The following is a 22987-nucleotide window of genomic DNA, read 5'->3' on the forward strand; positions in this document are numbered from 1 at the left end:
TGATCAATCAAATGAAAAGTACTAGTCTAATGCAAAACTGAAAACTAAAGTTTTAGCCAATCATGGCTAAAAACTAATAAAAACAGATGAAAAGAGACATCAAACAACTAATCTTACTAATCTAATTGAAGGAGATAATCCACAGTCTTCAGATCTTTAGAAATCGCTAAAATCGGAGAAACGCCTCCAAAATCGTATTTTCGTCGTCCGGAACTTCAGGAATCAACTAGGGTACCAAATCCCCCTACTGGAATTTCATTCGAATCATTTTATAAGCCCAGCAGGAAAAACGAAAATACATGTGATTGCATGTAGCAAGGTAACAATTACATGTTTTTGGAACTTTTTGGAACAGAAAACGCGTCTTGTGCCTTTTTAAGGAAGTAGAATGCTATTTTGGAACTTTTTGGAAAAGATGTGATCGCATAAGGAAAAGTTGCAATCACATGTTTTCATTTTTTTCTCCCAGATGAATTTTTGGCATGAAAAAACCTCGAAGACAAGTCACGACCAGAAATGCGGTCGCATAAAGGCTCCATGCGATCGCATGGACAAGATTTGTGATTGCATGTTTTTCCTAAGTCGTCCAAAATTTCGTCTAGTTTTCAGAACATTTTGAATCTCATCAATAATAGGTACGGTTCATGAGATATGGTCAAAATACTGATAGGGGGTCAAAGCTGTCAGCAACATCCTTTAGCTTCAGATTGTAGAATCTATCTTCGTGTGATCAATTCGATCAATGTTTCTTGAACAAAACATTGTCACACCCCAAAACCATGAACATCGGAAACGTTTTGGGGCGGAGGACGTCATGTACAGTATCACAACAATGAATAGTAGTAAACAAGCAACAACATCATCCATTGCATTAATAATATAATTTCATACAATTGTGTTCTGTCAAGTTATATAGACACCAAAATATACATAACAAAATAAAAGACGAGTCTTGAACGAACTCCATCTTCTCAAAACCTGGCACCTGTACCTGTCTACAGGTGACCTGAGAATACAAGTTATTTTGAAAGTGAGTATCAGCTTGAAGCTGGTGAGATCATAAGTATATTAGTGTCTGTGTTTGTATGAAAGCATTTGTAAGATGTTTTGTTAGGTGTTTTGTAAAATGTTTGAACTCTCCTAGAAAACCCTATGTTTTCTACTAATTGTAGCCTTCTACCAAGGCATCTATTATATGTGTGTGTCTCTTGTAAGAGTGTGTATTTTCCCAATTCTGACTATCATTAACCAAAAATATAGTTTTTACATTACCGAGCATCGTGTGAATATTCACGAAGTGAATGTAATGGGAAAAATCATAGTACCGTAGTATTTTTAATAAGTGACTACTGTTGTACTAAGTACCTTAAACCAATTGATATTTAAAGTAACATGTGATCGACCTGTATCCAGCTACCGACTCTAGTAAAATGACGATGTAAGACGCCGTAAGAAATGACATTTGGCACTCGTAGACTTGCAAGTCCCACTGTAGCGAGCAGTAAGGTGTAGGATAGTCAATCCAGTATAGATCTATACACAAACTCATACACTCCCTAATTAAGGAGATTTTGGATACAAAAACGGTCATGGCAGGTAGTGCCATGCCCCGTTTAATGGTTCACATAACTGCATAAATGTATATGTAATGAATGTGCTAGATGTATTGTGTGTTCTTTCTCTGTCTAGCCTGTATGTACTGTAATGTTCTGCATGTGCTAGTTGTAATGTGTGTTATCTCTCTATCTAGCACGTATAGTAATGTATTGTGTGTACTAGTTGTATTGTGTGCTCTCTCTCTCTCTATCTAGCAAGTATTGACTCATGAATGAACTGACTCATTGTATGTTTCATTATTCTAGCAATAGTTTTAGTATCTTCCTAAACTACCCCTATGGTAGCTTACTAGTAATGTATGTTCATGTTTGTATACCCTTGCTACCCAAAGGTATAGAACTTATTAAAGGAACTTTTATGACTATGTATGTATACATGATATACAACTAATATTTAAACAACCTTCGGACGGATAACCGATGCCCTAAAGCCACATCCAAACAAGGAAAAGGAATTAAAGCGAGTTGGCCTTCCTAAGTCTTTTAAACATTGCTTATATAACTATACATACATAGAAATGCATTTGACAACACATAAGTATGAAAGAGTTTAAGTAAAAGTATTTCATAAGTAAAAGAGTTTGTAAAACAGTTTGGAGTAAAGCAGTTTGGTAACACAGTTTGAAAAGTAAGAATCCACTAGTTTGGTAGCTATTAATCACATGTGATTGATATAATAACTAGAATTGTTCAACGTGTATCCCCCCCCCATAAAAGCATTTAGAAACATTTAAAAGGTTAATTAAGGGGTATGAACTCACCTGCAGTGACTGGTATGGATGAACTGAAGAAATAGGATTGCTAAGTGTCAAGTGAAGACTTGTATACACACAATGATCCTAGTTAACATATAAATACACATATATGTATCCAATTAGTCTTTAAACAACTAATTTACAAAGTTAAGACATCCTAAGACAAGTTAAACACTTTATATAAGTGTTTTAATCCCTAAGGAGTGCATCGAAGTGTTGTAGGACAAAGCTATTGGGTTTAGGGTTCAAGGGAACCCCTTACTTGAGTTTACGCTTTCTTGACCATAACTCATTGAGTTTACGGTTTGTAAACCCTTGAGTTTATGGCCTTAAGCTCATACTCTTTTGACCATTTGATGTTTTGAATCCTTATGAGTCCTTAGAAGTGTTTCCACTTGAAGTATGTGTCTATGGAAGGAATTAGGGCACCATTTCACTCCTAATTGGAGTTTACGGTTCCTAAACCATGTTCCTTTGAGTTTACTACCGTAAACTCATATGGTTTATGGTCTTTTGGGGTTTTTTCAAGTCCTTATCTCATCAAGGAAAGGATTTAGACATGTTTCTAAGGCTTGTGAAGGACTAGGGCACACTTTGGCACCTTTATTTAAGGTTTACGGTCCAAGAACTTCTTGGACCGTAAACACCTTGTTCTTGGTGTTCTTGGGACGATTTGTTGATGTAATGGAATGTAACAAGCTTTATAAGACCCTAGGATAGAAGTACTTACTATATAGAAGCTTGAAATGAGCTAAAAGTCCAAGAACACTAGTGTGTGTTCTTGGTGAAAATTAAAGAATCAACCTTTTGGAATGATTTCACGGTTAGAAGTGTGTTAAAACACTAGATTAAGGCATATAATCACTTAAGAAGGCTAGAACACTTACTAGATTGAAGATCTTGAAAAACTTTTGGATGATACTTGAGAGAGAAATGGATTTGGATCTTGAGATTTGGAAAAAGTGTAAATAATGACTAATTGTCATATATATATATATATATATATATATATATATATATATATATATATATATATATATATATATATATATACTCCCAAACTTAGGGTTTTTGGTTGTAAATATTTTATTCAGGCAGTAAACTCTAATTTCTTGGAGTTTTGGAATAACAGTGTTGCACAATAAACCCTAGTGCATCCTCTCTCCTGATATCTCTTAAAGTGTAAATCGTGAAATACTCAAACCTATTCTAAAAGTCTGAAAATTAATAGCAACTATTCTGACTTCTATTGACTTGATATGTTTGTACAGAATAGAAATTTCGGGTTGTCACAAACATCTTCCAAGCATTCCTCATAATCCTTCATAAGTTCCAAGCTCTAATTTAAGCTCCGAACATGCATTCAAATGCTCCCAAAGCACTGCTCCACTTGAACTATCTAAAATTGACATAAAAAACATGAGCAGTACGGGAATTCTAATGAAAGACATGAGCTGAACATTATTTAAGATTATACACATGAAATAACATAAAATATTATGCAAAGTACTACTAAAACAAATCCTACATGATGCATAAAATGACATCTAACAAATCTCCCCAAGCTTAAGCCTTACTTGCCCTCAAGTACAAAAAGATTAAAACATTATAAACAAATGGAAAGATTTAGATGACCTAAAAAGAACTTAGAGTAAAATAAAAGAAAATAAAAATTCTTCACTCTTTTTTTCTACTTTTTATATTTTTTTATACGATCAGACTTTACATCGAGAGAGTTCCAATCACTACTACCTAGACGACCATCCCGCTATGTTTCATGTGTCACAGACTCCCAAAGTGAGGAAGATTACAAAATGGTGTAACCAAATAGTCCAACCATAGTTTTAATTAAACTTTACACCTTAATAGCATTGTGAGCAAAAATAACACAGTCCAGGATCTCGTGTCCTTAGGACTAAATAATCAAGAACCAGTATCGACACATCCTTAAGAACCCGTCACGGCAAATCAACTTTCGTTGAAGAAGTGGGCCACACCTGTAGGGCCCATCTCCTATGCTTTCACTTTTTCGAGAGCCAAAAATATTATATCACACAGTACTTCATTCACCATATTTGACTATGAGATGGCTTCTTATTTGATTGAACTTGAATTTGTATCTTTGTTTCTAGCTTGAGTTCTTCAATCAACTTTTGATTTTCTTGAGATTCCTTTGATTAAGTGCTTGAAATTTTGATTTGGGTACTGGATATGACATTTGTGCCCTTTATTCCTTCTTGAGTGTGCGGATCTGATATAAGGGTTCTATGTTACCGTGAGGGTAACACGTGTCAACAAATAGGTTTGTGTTCTGTGGGTCCAGAGTTGTCAATAAAGACTCTTTTTAAACATTCAAAAGCAAATCATCCCAAAGTTTTCCATATGCCATTTTTTATTATCTAAGGATGGGGTCTCAAATTACGGTGTTTGGGTCCCATAGTTATGACAGCTGATTCTACACTTCCAATAACAACCCGGTCGTTACGGACTTTCATTTTCCATCTTTGTGGAGTTATCGAATGTAAATGTATGTAAAGAATGTCCTTATCTCGTATTTTTTTCATTTTTTTCGAATTCTTTCGATTTTCTAAAAGACTTTTAAGAAATTTTAAATGCAGAAAAATAAAAATAACTAGAAATAAAATCTTTTGGAGTTTTTTTTTATGAATGCAAAAAAATAAAAAGAGAAAATAAAATATTTTTTGGATTTTTCAAATTTGTTATGTGCAAATGCAAAAAGAAAAATAAAATTTGAATTTTCTTTTACCTAAAAACAAAAAATTTGAAATTTTTAATCAAATATGCTAAATTTTTACTAACCCCATCCCCAAGCTTAAAATGATGTAGTGTCCTTAATGCTCAAAGAGGAATGAACAGCTCAATAAAGCATATAAAAGTAGAAAATGTGAAGCTCAGAATTAATGTACTAGATAATTTCGTAGAAATTCTAATTTTGACGAAGATGTGACGAAAAATCTGAATTTCAACAACTCTGTCGATCCTCAGATTTCCCCAAGCTTGTTTGGAACTGTGACCATCTTTATTGAAAGCAAAAAAAATTAAAACTACTAATCGGGTGCCTCTCGAAAAACAACCCATTTTTAAATTTGTTGGCTCGAATTTACCCAACAAGATTAACTAGCTAGTATGGTGTGACATCCCTAATTTTACGGCCATAAAAGACCGATTTGTTTATGATTTATTTGAAAATCAAAGCATACTTTTGAAGAAATATTTGCGGAATTTGTTCCAAAAAATATAATAAAGAATTTATCAAAGTGTTTCCGAAGAAATGTATTTTGATTATATTAAAACCTCGGGATATCATTGTCAATACATATCAAAAGCATAAACGGAAACAACATAGGCCTTACAACATCTATTTAATCTAGTGACCTATAATCCATTAATCTCTCATCAGATCATCACTCCTGTCCTCTCTTGCCAATACTTGTATACAAGAAACTGAGTGAGTCAGGCTTTGGAGCCTAGTAAGCAAATAGGGTTTTCAACCCACAATAATTAAGTTTATTAATTTCATCAAATCAATCAACCCGATTACCCATTCCTGTTATCCTCACTTTCTATCCCTAAAGCATCTATATTAAGGGACCTAGCCTAAGGATTTTCATCGGGATGAAAACACTGCTTAGGGGATTCCTCAGCAATATATGTCAAATAAGGCAACCATAAGGGGGATGGAGTACACCTAGTGAACACGTAGTTCAAATAAACACCTGCAGGTTGCGAGCCTGCTAGCGTTCCACTAGACGGTCTAGAATAGTCCGTGGTCGTCATATATACTCCGCTAGATGACCGGATCTTCTTAAACATCGAGGCCTTTCATAATTTATTTCATTGTTTATATCATCTACCCATCTTTATCCATCAAAATTATAGGTATAAAATACATATACAGTTTAAATCAAGTAAAACATGTATGTTTTGTTCATCCAGCATAAATGTCAAGAACACAGATAATATGCACACATAGCATGTAAATTATATTAAATACTTCATGTCTATGTGTAAGATGAAAGTAACTATGCACTTACTTGTTAAAGTGATGATTCCAAACTCAAGCAGCGGTTTGCTTCTAACAATTCTATTTTCCTTCGACGAAACCTAGTATCATTACCACTAGATTTTAGTCTAAACTTTATTGCGACTATTTACGAGTGATATTATTTTATAAGTGTTAAACAATACTTTTCAACCACTATGTACATACAGGGGCAGACATGAAACACCGGAGGGTGGGACCATTTTGGCATTTAAGTTGTTCTGAAATCCAACAACCCTATGCAGCCCTTCAAACAGATTCCTCGTACCACAAGTAGTTAAAAGATATTATAATAATACTTTATATAATACTTTTAGTGTTTATAGGTTCATAATAATGATATTAAACTTAAACATAAGCTATATTTAAATTAGGGTAAGCATAACTCACTTACTAGGAGGTTTTGCTAGGAATCGGGCTCTACAGGGATAGAACTTTCGAGCCGAAAGCTCTTCCTCTCGAAGCTTTTTGGCGCTCCGGGACTCACCTCTAGCACTTAGGAAGTACTAGGGAAGGGGAGGGAGATTTTTGGAGTACTGAGAGAGAAAGAAAGGTTGATGTGTGAAGAAATGGGAGAAACCTCACGCATATTTATAGGGGTTGGCTTCAGACTACGTTGGGCGTACTTTGGAGCTATGTTATTTGTACTCAATACGTTGTGCGTACGAGGGGGCAGGTGTCAGTTCCACATGCGAGGTCGTGGGGAGAAAGCAAGGGTCAGGATTCGACCACGTCACCCTCCTCACATCAGCATATTTACGGCTTTCAAATTCTGTAACTTTCATATACGAGATCTGTTTTTAACGTTCTTTATATCCACACGTAGGTGGCGACGTAATCTACAACTTTCGTTTAGACTCCGTCGGCTAATTTTGACTTTATTTTTGAAGTTATATTTTAACAGGCTTAAACAGGTAAAGTTCGTTAAAAATTCATAACTTGTCATCCGATGTCCGTTTTCGTCTGTCTTTATATCATTGGGTTCCTATTAACGAGATCTTCTATTCTCAATTAGATTGTGTCGGCTAAAAATCGATCGATCTAAAATTCAAATTTTGGGTTGTACACTGCTATGCTAAATCTTAGAAAAATCATAACTTCATCAAACGAAGTCAGATTTATGCACGCTCTTGGTTTAACGTATACTATGACTTTTGTTTAGATCACTAAGGCTAAAAAGTATTTTATTGCAAAATCACTTATTACGATTCCTGGTGTCGTGCCGGTTTTGTTGCAAAACTTCGACATGTCATAACTTCTTCGTTATAAGTCGGATTTTAGCGTTCCTTATATCCCCTAAATCCTTGTTACGACTACTTCAACTTTCTTCATAGATATTGGGTCTATCTGTTATTTTATTTTTTATGCTTATTTTTATTATTATTTTATTACATCATTAATAGAAAGTATAATGCACATAAAATCATATAATTCACATAATACTCAAATAATTCCTCTTCATTACTTCAAAATGGATTACAATTGTCAACCCTAACTATTACATCATACTATTAATGCTTAGCCTAGAAACACGGGCGTTACAATTCTCTCCTCCTTAGGATGATTCTGTCCGGGAATCATGCATTAGCAAATACATGTGGATAGCGGCTTATCATGTCACTCTCTATTTCCCAGGTAGGTTCGGCCGATTCATACGTTTCCATTGCACAAGCATTAATTGACCATCTTGCGTCGTAACTTCTTTCTCTTATGGACAACAACTGCTTCAGGCTCTTCAATTAACCTCATATTTTTATCCATCCTTAACTTTGTAAGTGGAATTATATCTGAACTTCTCCCATAAACTTCCTCAAATAACACACATGGAAAGTGTTATGAATACCATCTAGTTCTTCTAGCAATTACAACTTGTAAGCTTGGTTCCCAATCCTTCGAAGAACCTTGAATGGTCCAATACCTTGGACTCAACTTTCCTCTCTTTCCAAATATTATAAGTCCCTTGCATGGTGAGACTTTGAGCAATACCGAATCTCCAACTCCGAATGTCATCAGTCGTCCCTTCTTATCATCATAGCTCTTTTGACGATCTTGAGCTGCCAACATCCTTTCTCTAATCACTTTTAGCTTTTTAGCAGTCTGATGGACTATCTCAGGGCCCATAAACTGCTTTTCTTTAGCCTCAAGCCAACAATACGGTGTATGACACTTCTGTCCATACTAAGCTTGATAAGGTGCCATCTTAATGCTCGAATGGTAACTATTGTTGTAGGAAAAATCTACCAGGGCTAAATTCTCATCCCAGTTACCTTGGAATTCCGGGGTACATGCGATTAACATATCTTCTAGTGTTTGAATAGTTCTTTTTCTCTGACCATCAGTCTGCGGATGGTAGGCTGTACTTAAACACAACTTCGTACCCATTTCCTCTTGTAGAATCCTCCAAAACCTTGATGTGAAACGACTATCACGATCTGATATAATTGTTAAAGGTACACCGTGAAGTCTCACTACCTCCTTCATGTACGAATTTGCAAGATTATCCAAAGACCATTTGTCATTGGCTGCTATGAAGTGCGTACTCATATGCCTTGTTCCCGAGTTTTTTTTAAATTCATTAAAGTAAAGGGAAGGAAAATTTTGACAGAATGAAGGAAAATATTCATTATTCTGTGTTCCCGAGTTCGAAGGAAATGAAAGGAAAATTTTAAGTTTTTGTGTTCCCGAGTTAGAAGGAAAAAGAAATTAAAACTTAAAATTTTCCTTCCCCTCACTTTCTTCCCAAATCCGCCCAATTTGGGAGGAAATTTTGGAAGGAAAATATGACTCCAAAATCCTTCCCCTCCCCTCACTTTCCTTCCATTAATGAAACTTAGGAACACGATTTTCCTTTGACACCCCTCACTTTCCCTCCGTATCCTCCCATTTCTCTCCTTAAGTAGAACTTGGGAACAAGGCGTTAGTGAAAGAATCTATGACTACCCAAATCATGTCGTGACCGTTCTTTGTCTGTACAGTTTAGTCACAAAATCCATGATGATATCTTCCCATTTACCCATGGGTACAGGTAAAGGTTCTAAACTCCCATATGGTTTCTGATGTTGTGCTTTAACTCTCGCACATGTTACACACTCTTCCACATACTTTTTAACATCGAGATTCATCGTCGGCCACCAGTAGTAAGGTTTCAGATACCTATACATCTTAGTGTTGTAGGGATGAATCGAGTACATGGTCTTGTGAGCTTCTTCCGACAGAAGATCTCTTATTCTTCCCATCTTAGGTACCTAAATTCTATCTTGGATCTCTTATTCTTCCCATCTTAGGTACCCAAATTCTATCTTAGAATACCCTCAACCCTTGACTATTTGTACTGAATACCAACATCTTGCCTAAAAGTTCTTCCTTTCGGTCATTTTTCTCCAAAGCTTCTTCCTGAGCTTTCTTGATGCTTTCCACAATCGTCGAGACAACTTCAATTCTTAACGCTCTTGGCCTTTTTCTTTCCAAGTTTATTTTTCAACTTAGAGCATCAGCTACAACATTTGCTTTACTAGGGTGGTAAAGTATCTTACAGTCGTAATCCTTGAGCAACTCTAGCCAGCGTCATTGTCTCATATCCAATTCCTTTTTCATGAAAGAGATACTGGAGACTTTTATGATCAGTGAAGAGCTTACACTTTGTGCCATAAAGATAATGCCTCCATATCTTTACTACAAATACTACCGCTACCAACTCCAGATCGTGAGTGGGATAGTTTTTCCCGTGCTCTTTGAATTGTTGAGATGCATATGTTATCACCTTGTATCTCTAGGTCAAAAAACAACCTAACCCAACTCCATATGCATCACTATAGACTGTGAAGTCTTTGACTTCGTCAGGTAAAGAAAGAATTAGTGCTTCACACAAGAGTTGGTGGGACTTTTTGGTCGTTCCCATTTCATCACAACTTCAATCTTTGCTAGATCAACCATTATTTCTTCCTGGTTAACCACATGACCCAAGATTTGGACTTCTCGAATCCAAAAATCACATTTGGAGAACTTTTTCATACAACTTCTCCTTCTTCAAAACTTCTAATACTTCTCGTAAGTGCTTGTCATGCTCTTGCTGGCTCTTTGATTAAATCAGAATGTCATCTCTGAACACTATTACAGATTTATCGAGGAATGGTTTACAAACCCTGTTCCTCAAATCCATAAATGTTGCTAGAGCATTGGTTAGTCCAAATGACATAACCAAGAACTCATAGTGTCCGTATCTCGTTCTGAATGCGCTCTTCTTAATATCTTGTTCTCTCACCTTCAGCTGATGATATCATGACCTGAGATCGATCTTTGAGAAATAACTCAAACCTTACAGCTGATCGAACAGGTCATCAATCCTTGGCAATAGATATGTGTTCTTTACCGTTGCCTTGTTCAGCTCTCTGTAGTATATGCACATCCTCATGCTTCCATCCTTCTTCTTTATGAATAACACCAGAGCTCCCCAGGGTGACGAATTAGGTCTAATGAAACTGTTGTCCAACAACTCCTAAAGTTGCATCATAAGCTCCTTCATCTTTTTCGGTGCTAACCAGTATGGTGCTTTCACTATTAGTGTCGATACTGGCAACAATTATATTCGAAACTTCACTTGTCTATTAGGGGGCAATCCAGGAAGATCTTCAGGAAAGACTTTCGGATAGTCGCACACCACTGGTATCCTTTGTATCTCTTTATTCTCCTTCTTGGCGTCAATCACAAATGCCAAGTATGATGTGTATCCTTTGGACGAACATTTTCTGGATTTCATCACGTAAATGATTCCATAATTTACTCTGCGTTTGTCCCTATACACCACAAATGACTCTTTTCCAGGTGGTTTTACTCTCACCATTTTCTTCTTGCATAGTATTTCGACATCGTTTGCACTAAGCCAATCCATTCCCAGTACAATGTCGAAACCGTTCAACTCAATAGGCAACAAATCCTTGTGGAATTTATTCCCATTCAAGCGATGACGATGCTTTTAATGCAATCGCTAACAGGTATGAATTTTCCACTAGCAACTTCTACAACTAGATCATTATCAAGTTTATCTACAGGCAATGCTAGTCTTCCACCAAATTTATGCAATATAAAGGCGTAATTTGCTCCAGAGTCGAACAATACATTGGCCGACAATCCATTTACAAGAAAGGTACCTGAAGCGACATCTATTACATCCTTTGCTACTTCCCATGGTCATCTGGAATGCTCTTGCCTTTGGCCTCGGGGGAACATTAGGCCTTGCTACCTCTTCTTCTTCGGGCAGTCCTTTGTAATATCCCATTCTTTTTTACACCCATAACACACACCCTACTGTTGGATATGCACTCATTGTCAAAATGCCTAATCTTCCCACACTTGTAACAAGTCAATTCCCTGTCAAATTTTCCAAAGTGCTTCTTTTTGCACTTCTCGCACCATCTTACTTCACCTCTTCCTCTTCCGAACTTCTTGGATCCAGACTTTGAGAATTTGATTTTTCTTGTTAGACCTTGAAGATCCATCAAACTTTCTTTTCCTGTCAATCTCAACTCTCTCCAGACTCTTCTCCCTTATTTGGGTCTTAACATTCTTAGTTGCCCATATGGCAGCTTTTAAAGTGGTTGTTTGCTTGACCATCGGACCAAAGTATGCTGGCAATCCATTAGAAAACTTGTTGACCTTGGAGAGTTCAGTTGGAACTAGGTTAGGAACAAGCTTCATCTTCTCTGTAAAACTTATAGCATACTCGATGACACTTATTATTCCCTTATTTAGGTTCTGAAATTCGTTGTTGATGTCGAGTAGATTTGGCTCAGGGCAAAACTGCATTTTCAATTGTACCGAAAAGTCTTACCTAGACATCTTTTAGCTTCTTCCTTGGTCATGGTATCAGCTAGTAGCTTCTAGCAGCTCATCACTCCTGACTTTAACAGTGTAACCGCGAGAGCGGTCTTCTGTTTGTTACTACAGTTGCAACTTGCAAACATCATCTCCATCTCAGGGATCCAATCCATGGCTTCCACCAGCGTTGGGCTTCTAGAAAGACTCGGTGGTTTGGATGCCATGAAATCCTTGTACTTGCACCCATGTCCATCATTTCCTCCATTGGGTTGGTTTCTTATACCCACTCGTGGCTCATCTTGACTGACATTCTGACTATAGTTTCCTTCACCTGATAGTTCAGGTTGTACGATGGGTACAGTAGGTTCATCCCTATCATGCAACATCTTCTCCTCTCTTTGTTCGGCCATCATAGCCCTAATCATTGCTTGGACTACTGCCATTTTGGTCAGTTCAGGTGCAACTTCTACTTCCGGTGCACGCTCAATCATTGGTCGTTGATTAGCATTATCATTTCCGAATCAGCTTCGGGTTCTCGCCATGTCGGTCTATACACCAATTTAGGCGAATTTAGATCTTTATTTACGATAGATGTTTAAATCCTCCTTGTCACTAAGAAAAGTTACATGCCAATTCTAATATCGTAGTCGAACATTTAGAAATCTGAACACATAAAGATAACTTATATTGCATTGTTGAATCCTACCAAGTTGAATGATCACCACCACATGTTCACCAACAACAACATTAACAATCGTAGATGAAAAATCCTTCGAATCTTCAACACACAGAGTACATCAAATATGGTCCAAACTAGACAAAAAAAATAACCATTAATATTAGCATGTGTCTTAAGATTTATCCCAACAAAATTATATACAATAGTCTAGTCAATTGTGTCTTACCCAATATCTGACAATTCGAATGTTACCTTCTTAGTAGATTATAACACCCAGATTTTTGAACTAGGTATACCTTTAAAATGTTACTTATTGACAACCTTATAAAATATTTTGGTGTACACTAGCATATAAAAATTCAATAAGTTATCACCAAGAATCATACAGGTTCCAATTTGGGCGCTACAATCAATTTAACCTGTAATACAACATCAACAAAACATCATAAGCTATAAAACTTTGTAAATAACTTCTACAATAACATAACATAACAACATATATCATCAATTATTAAAATAACTTAGCATCAACAAATAAACATCACATTAATTACATTAATTTAAACCATATTACTGGTTATCGTCTCATGACTTCTTATGACACCTACAAGTATTATTTCACCTACATGATAACATCTCTAAGGCTAACCAACAATCAACACTACCAAGATACACTCCTATCCAAGTCAAAATCATTATTTATCACATGTTACTCATTTCACCATATTACAACAATAGATCGTCCTTACTATTATATATATTAATACTACAATACATCTACTCTATAGATTATACAACAACACATATTAGCAATAATATGTGTTAGAGTAGAGTTACCTTGTTAATTAGCAGGTTAAATCCAGCTTCGGTCTTTGAGCTCCATTGCCTTTCGTCTCGCCACATACCAACACCAAATCAACAATTTCACAAGTTCCTCAGAACCTCTAACAACTTATGATGGGCTAAAATATATGGCTATGTCACAAAACTAATTAAAATCCATAATACAACTGCTACTGGCTTAACCTCGTTAGTCGTTAGCCAAATCTTACATATCTGGTAGCTCTTGTAAGTTAGGTTTTATAACCCTCACTATCTAGACTATATATTTAACCATAACATTTCTCACTAATCTTATCATCGGGTTCCTAACAACACCATATCATGAACTCTTGTAACACACTCGGGTCTAATAACCCTCTATGAAATGTTACACAAATGTAATCACACAATGACAAGATAAAAGATACCTCAGCTAATCCTGAAACTCAACCCTCATATCCCCATACACATGTATAATATTCTCGTCATAAAATTCTTGGAACACCTCTAGAGCTCCTCCCAATCAATTGTGCAAAAGCTCCCACATGACGCACATAAGGGCTATTTATACCTAAGTTGTCACACCCCCAAACCAAGGATGGCAGAAACGTCCGGGGGTGGAGGACTTCATGTAGAGTATCACAACAACGAGTATAATAGTGCTCAAAGTAAATACAACCATCATAAATATAATTGAAAAAGTTACACCAAAGTATATGTTTACATGATTCGAATCAATTACATTATGATACAAAATGAACTGTTTGACGATTTATCGTCCCATCCTCAAAACGTTGTTGATTTCCTGTTTTCACTGAATTCCTGAGAATACAAGTAGTTTTGAAAAGTGTCAACACAAAGGTTGGTGAGTTCATAAGCTTTTGGCAGTAAGAGTTTAAAAATTGATCTTTGTAAATAGATGTATGTTACCAAGAAAAATCCAATATTTTCCTTATAAAAGTTATGTGGTCCTAAATACTAGGACCGAAAATGAACAAGTATTTGTCATACTTAAAGATATGAAAATGGTTTCAAATTGGCGTAAAACCCTTTTTGATATGAAGACGTACAAGTATTTTTCCATACTTAAAGTAATTTAAGTGAGCTAAATCGACATAACTCGCTAAATTAAAGTTAAAACCCGTAAATCTTATGATTTGTTAATACCACATGTGAGCTATCATAACCATACTTGACTTAGACGGCCTCGTATTACGACGTTCTTTAGGCGTCGGAACTGTTATGACACTTGTCACCTCAGACCTGCCGGTCTAGCTGTTGCAAGCAGCTCTGGTGTGGGTTTGTCAAGCCCAATATAGATCTATACACAACTATCACGTTCTCCCTACAAGAGATTCTGGTTACAATTTACAGGACTTTTTGAATTGGTTACTTTGGAAGTAACCTGAAGCGAATGACTCACAAATTTATTCATTAACAAATTTACGTGAACTAAACTGAAAACCTTTGAAAAATATGTTTGAAAAGTAAATGATACATAAACTATACCTATTATAGTTTATCCAAAACGTTTGTAATGTATAAGAACTCTTTCATGAATATGCATTTGTGCTATGAATCCATAAACTATGTTTATTATAGCTTAATATATGTGTTCTAAATGAATGAGGAATGTTATCATGAATGACTAAGTTTCAGTTTATGATGATAAACTAACAAGGAAACACATTCGATATTTGGAACTTATTGTTATACACTTTGCTCAACATAATACAAAGTGTTATGAAATTTATATGTTGTTAACTAAATTTAACCTTTTTGCGTTGTTTTAGAAAAGTCATAGAAAAATCATACGAAGTCGAAAACTAAATCCGTAAATTATGAGTTCCCAAAATGTGTCTAGTTTACTCATAATTTTTATCATGATTTTTAATGACCTCCAACTTGGGTGAAATAGTCCATAATCACAGACTGGTCCTGATTGGTGTTTGAAATGATAGGTAGTTTTGTAAAAATCACCATAAATTGTAGAAAAATCGTATGGAGATGTGCAAGTAGTCATTTTAAAGATAAGAGCTAGAACTACTTACACCTAAAACAGTATTTCAAACAAAAATGTTTAAGTTGTCCAAAATAGTCCGTGAATGGAGTCCAACTTTTCTGATGAAAGTTGTTAGAAAATTTTAGTTATGTTCTTGGTGTTTTAACTTGTATTCCCCCCCTAAAAACTTGAGAAAACATAAAAAGGTAGGGGTATGAACTCACCTTGATTAGTTTCAGTAGATGACTGTTGAAGAAGAGAAGTTTCCAACTCAAGAACACTTGAAGAATCACTTGAAGATTCGAAGATCTAACAAGAATGTGATGATGTTTGTGTAAGCAACCTATGATTTTGAGTAGGAGGATGTGTAATAATCATAAGAAAGAGGATGATACTTACTAAATGAAGGAGAAAAGCCTTGGAGTATGCCTTTAAGTTCTCGAAATTGAGAGAGAAAGATGAGAGAGTTTGGAGTGTGATTATTGATGGAAAAATAAGAGAATGAATGAAGTGTGAGGAGAGAGGGGACTTTTCTAGCCTTTGACCAATTGTGAGGTTGGAAAAAAAGGTGGGAAAAGTACAATGAAGTGACTAGGTAAGGGCTGGTGGGGAATAGTGACATGAGTGTGTATGGGTGGTTGCTTGTGTCATAGAATAAAGGAAAGTCAACACTCCACCTTTGTACTTCACCCACTCTTCTTGGATAAGGTTTTATCCTTAAAAATGTGATTAATCATTAATTAAAGGGTCTTATATGTTAAAATAAAGTTTTGGGTGAAAATCCCGTGTTAAAACAATTAAAAACGGGCCTAAAACGCAAAACTAGACGAAAACCGGGAGAAAAAGAACTTCCAGCGAGACCTCTCGGTCCTAGGCCAAGGTTCGGTCCCTACTGATGCCGAGCCGGAAGCGAAATGGGGCGAGCCAGAAGTGAGAGGCGAAGGAGAAGGCTCGGTCCGAAGTCTTAGAAGCGAAGGTGGTCAGACCCGAAATGAACCGAATGAACAGTAGTCTCGGGTTCGGGTGGGTGTATGTGAGGTTCGGCCGTGAGAGGACCTTCGGGTTCGGTTCTTCCTGGAGCCTTCGGGTTCGGGTCTTCTTGGTCTCGGTCCCTAAGAGGACTTTCGGGTCCTAAGAGGCTTCGGCCCTATTAGGAGGGTTTCGGGTCCTTAAGCCCTTTTTGCCCGTTCTTGTCCCGTTTCAAGCGGTTTTTGATCCGGTTAAGGGTTGGGAGGACCAGAATGACCTCAAAAGTTACGGGAACTTTTGAGAGAGATTTGGGAGAGATTTCACATTCTTGGAGAGATTTCTCATACTTGGAGAGATTTCTCATACAAAGAGATATTTGGGAGAGATTTCACATACTTAGAGAGATTTGGGAGAGATTTGACATTCTTGGAGAGATTTCTCATACAAAGAGATATTTGGGAGAGATTTCACATACTTAGAGAGATTTGGGAGAAATTTGACATTCTTGGAGAGATTTCTCATACAAAGAGATATTTGGGAGAGATTTCACATTCTTGGAGAGATTTCTCATACAAAGAGATATTTGGGAGAGATTTCACATACTTAGAGAGATTTGGGAGAGATTTGACATTCTTGGAGAGATTTCTCATACAAAGAGATATTTGGGAGAGATTTCACATACTTAGAGAGATTTAGAGTGAAAACGATTGAGAGAGGTTTCATGTGTGACAATTGTGAGTGTTTGGCTCCGCAACGCAAGGTCCGTGAACCCCGTTAAGCCTTGTTTAAGGATCTTACACACTCCCGATGAGTATGCAACATTGTTTTATCGGTTTGGCTCGTCACTTACCACAGTTTTAGGTTAAGGAGATCTAGATGTACGTACTTTTCGATTTATGATCTCTCATTAGAATAGCGAGTTGTTTAGTAATTACATAACGTAAGCCCTAGTACACAAGGGTTAGTTGAGTTGACCGGTTTGACATGTTGACTTTATTTGACTTCGAATTGACCATAAATTAACGGTTGTCACATAAGCTTATGTCCAAGAGTCACGTCGCGACATGTTTGAGATCGCACTCCAATTTAAGCCACATGTCCTCTCCAATCGCCATGTGTCTCGACCATTCAACGTGTGTCCAAGACCGGACACCTCAACACTTATCGCGTTGTGTTGACATATAGCACGCAACACGAATTACCAATAATTGCAACATAATTTTCAAATGATCATAACTTCTTCATATAAACTTTGTTTTTGACAAGCTTTATATCCACATAATCATCTTCGTATAAACTACAATTTCCTTTAACTATATTTTCTAAACACCGATACACCACTTAGAGAAACCACAGGCTTTATTTCTCCTACTTGTCATGTAAACAAGTTGTATTCCTATCAACTATGTTGTTATAAAAAAAACTGGTGTGCATAAACTGGCCATCTTCCAACATCAAATCAGTATACCATGCCACTACACCAATCACATCTACAAAATGATACAACATATATATCATTAATGTCGAGACAAACAACACAATGATAAGAGAAAATATGTCTTCGATAGAAATGACTACTTGCCCATTGTAGACTCCTTTCCAACATCACCTCAAACAATGTCTTTAGAATTTTCAAATAAATAAATAAACCTTTTAGGGAACCCTATTTCATGGCCTAAACAAACATGATGATGTGAGAACTTATTTTAAAACTATGTTTTTCTATTTTTAAACGGGCAATGTTATCACCGATAAATAGATTCTAAAAAGCATACACATTTCCCTCTTTCAACAATCCCTAAAACTTTTGAATCAAAACCTTCTTTATGGTAGCAGAGATATGGTTTCCATGAAATTATCCTAAAAACAAACGTAGGATAAAAATACTATACCAATGCAAACAAAAGTGAGAAAACTTTGCTATGACAGTTGATACCTTCTTGTTAATTAAAATACCTTCATGCTAATTAAAACCATAGCAATACTACTCGGTTTAGACAACTTCAAATAAATGAAGGACCCATCCCCTGAACTTCCATCTGCCGGCATCAGTATTGACATCACTAATCAAATGATATTGTGAATACATTTCAAGCACTACCATGGTTCCAACACTTATATAAAAACAACATATATATTTACAATTGATAGATCGCATGCATTGTTTATACAAACAAAAAACATCAGTTTTCATACTAAATTAAGAAAGAGGCAATTGAACGAACCAACCGGTTACAATGCAGTTTGGAGGTACAATGAATTGGACAACAACTAAACAACCAAAAGCATCCACGAGAAGATCGCATGATGCCATTAAATATCCAAAATACAACCTGTAACCACAACCAACTGAAGAGTCATCCGTAATCGAATGGCATGTCGAAAACAAAGGCATCCCAAAGGCTATTATTCCCAAATTTAGCTTCATTAGGCGCATCAGGTGGTCTAGAAGCACGTTAATTGCAACAAATTAGTAATAATCCGCTTAATTTATGTATATATTATATAGATTCAATATGTATTAATAATTGGTTTTCTTAGGTTTTAAGATACCATATGTTATTTTGGTATTTTAAAAAAAAGGATAACATATTTTCTCACATATGTAGGCATGTTTTTCTTGATATTAAGAAGGGAAAATTTGTTAGGCAGGTTTCAAATTTGAACATTAATACACTTTTCATATCTTAATACATTGTAATTCAATCCAAATTGTGGGCTTCGGAACTCGTTTAGTTGAGCACAAAGACATCATATTTACCCTTTGTACTCTGCTTTTATTTTAAGGTGGGCATTTATGATGCTTTTCAAAACAACTTATTGACTTACTCTATTTTGAAAAGTTAATAAGTCAAAAAAAAGTGTGTTGCAAACTCAAAAACACTTTTCAAAATAGCTTTACATTGGCTTTAAAAATGACATTTTAAAAAACATATAAAACTTGGATTTTAAAACACCTTTTAGCTTATCAACCAAAATAGCTTCAAAAATGAGATTTTAATTCAAACAATTTTTAACTTATTGACTTATTTGTTTTTACATCACAAATCCTAATCTAAATATTTTTTAAAAAAACAAATTAAAAGAAAAAAAAAGCTCTTTTTGCCACCAACATAAGTTAATAAACATTTTTTTCCTAAAAGAACTTTTGAAGTTTAAAAAGCAGTCCTAAAAGCCCTTATATACGGAATTCATTATTTTACACTAGTTCATAGTTTTAGATGTTAAATAGAAAAAAGAGCAATATTCAAGAAAACAAATGCGGATAGGAAAAGTGTATAATACCATGGATTTTTGTTAACACTGTATCATTATATAAATGCGGATAGGAAAAGTGTATAATACCATGGATTTTTGTTAAGACTGGATCATTATATAAAATAACTATTAGTACAAACTATAAAATTTATTTGTATATAAATAAACAATTGTTTTATTACAAGGTGTTGTTTGTTTTTCAGATGCATAAGGTCTGCAATCTACGGACTATATTTACAGACATTTGAAATAGAATAGTTGAACTAAACATCTACAGTCTGTAAGAAAAAGTGTTAGTTTTTAACGCCTGATGACTGTTAAATAAACTATTTTTTTTTTAAATTTAAAAGAGTTTTCAAATACTAAATTTTAAATAGTTCTAGTCAAGGTTGCAGAACTTGTTACTCGGTACCTGTTCGCCCGACTACCGAGTAGCGAGTACCCGGGAGTACTCGGGAGTACTCGGATTCGGTAATTCATGTAAAAATATTTTTAGGGAAATTATATATGTCAAAATGATAAGTTAAAATCATAAGTTGATTGAAATATATAACAAATTAGATACATGTGAATACACAAAAGCTAAAAAACACATAATGTTCTCACTTCGTGAATAATTACTGAAAATTTAAGATATATATGTAGTAATAATCACATGTGTGCGTTAAATAATAAATCATGAAGTATATTATACATATTATTCACTGAGTTAACTATGTTTTACAACACTACTCAGTTCAGTAAATGGGCCGATCGGGGAGTACTCGGGATTCTATAACTCGCATCGGTAAGGGGCCGAGTAGCGAGTACTCGGAGGAGTAATCGGCAAACTCGGCGAGTTTTACAACACTGAAAGATTTCATTAGATTATATTTATTTCCATTTCAGTTCTTTAAAGAGATTCAACAACGGAATCATAAAGAATCTTTGTCGACTGGTCATATATTTTTTATAATAAAATCATCTTTTGAACTTAGCATTTTTATGACTTTATAAAAAATAGTCAACTTATATAGATCAAAATTTATGGATTATTATATAAAACTTTCATTTTTCATAACCATTTTTTATTTTATTTTTTATTGTGGCATTATATTATGTTTAATGAGTCAACCTAAATTATTTTTTATTTTAACGACAATAAGATAATTAGGTAATATTTTCAACAATGTGTTGCAATATTAAAAATAAAAGTAAAATGATATGAATTATCGGATGTACTTGATATTTATTGTATTTTTTGTAGTTAAAACAGAAAAGTATTACAAAAAATGGTGTTGAAGCCAAAAAAAAATATTAATGTTTGAAGAGGTTACAAAAAAAGAGACATTCTAACAATTATAATTATGTCATTGATATAAAATGATGAAAATAGGAAAATATTTTTTCAGGCTAGAAAATATTTGAAGAAGTTAGAAGGCTCTAGTTTATATCTATATAATAATAATAATAATAATAATAATAATAATAATAACAACAACAACAACAACGTATATATATTTTTAGGTCTATATTTTAAAAAAAAACAAATAGTCTCCAAATATTAATATCTATATATGGTTTGCATAACCCAAAAAAAACCAAATAATATCTAAAAATGAAAAACAAACGCCCAAAAATATACACCGTTGATTTGACACATAGTTTAACAAAAACTATTTAACTATTATTCAAAACTCACTTAAAACAATTGGACTATCTCATTCAAAAAAGCCTACAATTTAAATAAAAAAAAGATTTTTTAATATGTGTCTTAAGGACACATATAAGAAGTATTAATTGAAATATTAATTAAAAAAATATTAACATAATAAAATGTGATAAACATATAGTATTATGTATAACATTACTATAATTAAATATAAAATACATTAATTATAAAAAATAGAGAAAATTACAAATTTAGCCAAATACACTAATTACTTTGTGGAAAATAGTCAAAAAAAACCCAAAATTGCAATTTTAGCCCCTAAAATTGCAGACGGAATAAAGCCATCTTCGATTTTGAAAGTTCATCTCCAAACGTACAAGTGCCTAAAGCACATCTGTGTTTTAGACATTTGTACGTTCGATTATGGAATGGTCCACCTGCGATTTTGTTGTTTTGTCTGCGATTTCGTGTTGGTTTTTGTATAAAAACTTTTTTTCTTCATTTTTCACTTTCTAAGTTGGAGAATCTCTCTCTCTCTCTCTCTCTCTCTCTCTCTCTCTCTCTCTCTCTCTCTCTCTCTCTCTCTCTCTCTCTCTCTCTCTCTCTCTCTGTTTTGCTTTAACGATTTCTTCAACAATATGGATGATTTCTTCAACGATCCTGAAAATATGGTAAGATCTTAACTCATTTTATGTTTTAATCAACATTTATCTAGTGTATGTTTTTTTATTTATGATTTATTCTATTAATTTTTGTAAAAAAATAAAATAAAATAAAAAATAAAAAATAAAAAACTATATTGTGTGTTATTGGTAATTATGTTGTATTTGATAGATAGAATATTATTTGTTAGTAGCCTTAAAGTTTTGATGTTATTTGGTTAGTGGTTGTATGAATGTACAAGTATAGACTGCGTAAAATGTGCATTGGATTGTTGTACATTTAGTAAAATGCTTACAATATGTTGTTATTTTTTACTTGTCGTTTGTTTATTTGTCGTTTATGTTGAAAAATGGTTACACTATGTTTTTGGTTAGTGTTTGTATGAATGTACAAGTATAGACTGCGTAAAATATGCATTGGGGTGTTGTACATTAAGTAAAATGGTTACAATATGTTCTTGTTTTTTACTTGTCGTTTATGTTGAAAAATGTTTACAATATATTTTTGTTTTTCAACAAGAATATAGAAATTATTGTTTAAATGTTGTTTTATGCATTGTTTATGTTTGTATTTTGAATGTTGGATTATTTATTTATTCCATTTAATATCCGATATTTTTAAAGGAAATAGTTGTTAAGTTTCCTAATTTTTTGTTGTTTTTTCAGCATGATTATAAAATTTTTAATGTTAAAGCT

At 34.5% G+C, this 22987-nt stretch overlaps 1 protein-coding gene across 1 annotated transcript in view; it reads left to right on the forward strand.

Moving 5' to 3' along the window:
* Positions 1 to 22987, forward strand: part of LOC111915563 (uncharacterized) — a 72886-nt gene that overhangs the window by 48908 nt on the left and 991 nt on the right. The gene's annotated exons all lie outside the window — the stretch shown is intronic.

The sequence above is a fragment of the Lactuca sativa genome, chromosome 9 (assembly GCF_002870075.4).
Source record: "Lactuca sativa cultivar Salinas chromosome 9, Lsat_Salinas_v11, whole genome shotgun sequence".
Classification (NCBI taxonomy): domain Eukaryota; kingdom Viridiplantae; phylum Streptophyta; class Magnoliopsida; order Asterales; family Asteraceae; genus Lactuca; species Lactuca sativa.